Raw genomic sequence first — 2,874 nt, forward strand, 5'->3', positions numbered from 1 at the left:
TTTCTCTGGGTCACTGCTTGGTGGGTCATCTTGTTAGGTAGTCGGTGCCGGGGCTTGGTTGGTCGGTTTGGTCTGTTTGGTGGGCCTATTTTGGTTGTGTTATGCTGGGCGCGATATTCTGTGACTTCATCTGCGTATTCTTCGTGTTTTCTTCTTATTCCGGACTTGTGCTCCTGAAAACATAAATTCTCCAAAATAACTTTGGAGCTAGGTTAGTGATACGAATATGTTATTAAGAGGCATGGTTTTCCTTTTCTTGTGAGTGTAGTTGACGGTCATATTTTGCACTTAACGACCGTCAACAACACCCCCAAGCTAGCCTTTTGCTCGTCCCGAGCAAAACATGGTTGAAGTTTGTTGATCAGGAGTTGTTGCGATGTTGCATTTCCAACTTATACTTTAGGCACAACTGAATGCTTCTTACCTTGATTTTGAATGAGTTGGCATTTTGTCCTTACCTCTTACCTTTACTCCTGTGGGGCTTTTAGCTTCACCTCATCTTTGGAGGTTGAGAGTCAGAACGACATCATAGAGTGCTTGTATTTCTTCCCTTAGTTCAACCGTCAATCCGGAGTTTTTGTTAAGTTTTTTTAAAAGAATTTTATAAAGTTCCTCGGATGATCTCTCGGATCACTCGATGTGTATAATTCCTTTCCAAGGCTTTTTATTGAGCCTTTCTTCCTCACCATATCTCTAATGGTTGTTTTTGGTGGAGTTGTAGGTATGGAGGATTTGAAGGCATACTTGCTTCTCATATTTTGCTAAGTCAAACACAAGATCCAAAGGAGAAACAAGTCATAAACCTTGATCAAGATGTGCAAGTGTGTGGATATTTTTGGTGGATGGTGTATGAACTCCTTAGTATGAACTATCTCTCTTTCTTTCTTTTGGATAGGGGCTATCTCTTCTCTTTTTTTTTGACATGCCGAAACATGTGGCATACTTTATTTGGGTATGCTTCTTTTATTTTTTTACTTTCTTTTGGACATGCCGAGGCATGTGGCGTACCTTTTTTTGTGTATGTATATTTTATTTCTTTTTTTCTTTTTGCATAGCCCCATATTCTAGATGCAATTTCTTTTTTTAGAGAGAGGTGTCATACATAAGCATGGAATTTTTATTTTGTGGATGGATAAGTGGAGTGCTTGCTCCTAGTGTAGAAGCATAGCATATGGTGTGAACGTGTATGTAATCTTGATCATGGGAGTATGAAATGAATCTCACTAAGAGTCACAACAATTTGACAAAGCTCAATGAGATAGCAAGTTCCATATGTAGATGGTTTGCAATGAGATCAACATATGGCTTTGGATAGGAATTTCAAATCATTGAGAAAATTTATTATATTTTTGGTGTTTTCAAAATGAAATACTCCGGATATCAAGCATCACAAAGGAAAAGATCATAGCAGCTCTATTTAACCATATCATAGCTCACAACAACTTAGATTTGGATCATACTTTTGCTACCCACAAGTTTCAAGATTTAAGGTTTGAACTTAAAGCCAACAAACCCAAAACTAGGCAGAGCACAAAGTTGTAACTAAGCATATGAAGAAAATTAACAGAGTAACTATTCATCATTTGAACAAGAAAAACTCACACCATGCTTACTACACATATTAAACCAAGGAAAAATATTTTTTGGTTTTTCTAATTTTTGCAGATTTTTATTTGGTTTTAGTTATAAATTTTTTTTATTTGGTTTCATGCAAGATTTTGAAAGCGGTAAAGATAGAGTTTGATACAAGTTACCTCTCATGAGGGTCCTCCCCCAAGCTAGCTTCAAGCTCACTGCTGTTGGTTCGGGTTGAACCCAGCCCAACGGTAGTAGGCCCTCCACACCTCCTGGGTCTGCTGCTGTTGTCGCTCCAAGTTGTGGATCCTCTCACCTGTGTGTTGCTGCCAGTTCTGAGTTGATTCGATGTGCTGGCCCAGCGACTCATCGATGTTGGTGGTGCGCACGTTCAGCTCGCCATCTGTCGAGTCAGAGTGGCGAAACCTCTGGACGAGACTGAACGTCTGGCGGAGATCGGGGGTCCACTGGAGCTAGAACTAGTGGACCGGCGCCCTGGGGCCTGCCGTGTCCACTCCTCTGTACTTGCGCTGTGCCATGACGAACCACCTGCCTCATGGTGGTATGAGGTCTGAGTATGCTGAGGCAGTGTTGGCGTTTCTTCCCTTCTGGTCCTGCTCCTTGTCATCCTGACAGGTAAACTAGAGACACTATGCCTACGGCCCCTTTCTCGTTGAACGAGAGGGATGGTTAGCGAATGGCAATTATACAAATAGAAGTCTGCATTGGGTAGTGAAATCTCATTTGTATAGCCCATGAAGAAGAAAATCAAAGAGTCATCCGGGCCTCTCTTGAGTGTGTGACCTTGGATTAAATAAGACTCGTCGATATACGTGCGGTCACCCTCAATGAAGGGAATGGAATTCCCCTCTAAGGCACCGACACGTGTAGCGATACGAGTAATCAATGAAGTACACTCAATAGGTCCCGTCATCTTGAAATTCGAAAGCCATTGCTTAACCAAAGCTTGCGCGGGGGAGATTTTAATCTTGTTGACTATGGCATATAAAATGAGCAACTCATCATTATGCACGGGTCGGACATCATCTCTTGGAAAGAGAGTGATGACTAACCACTTGTGCATCAAGCGAAGAGTTGGATTATGAATGTCAATGCACCGAGGTGCAAATCTGCCATGGACAACTTGACCCGAAATCTGCCACCAAAATTCATGATGATTAAAACTGCGGCAAGCTTGCTCAAGAGAAACTGGCCAGCGTTTGTTGAAATCAAGGTGGCTAGCAAAAGTTTTCCAAGAAAGCAAATAGTCCTTCCTAAAAAGTCGAAAGTAAACCCCAT

This window comes from Panicum virgatum, chromosome 8K (assembly GCF_016808335.1).
Source record: "Panicum virgatum strain AP13 chromosome 8K, P.virgatum_v5, whole genome shotgun sequence".
In the NCBI taxonomy this organism is placed as follows: Eukaryota; Viridiplantae; Streptophyta; class Magnoliopsida; order Poales; family Poaceae; genus Panicum; species Panicum virgatum.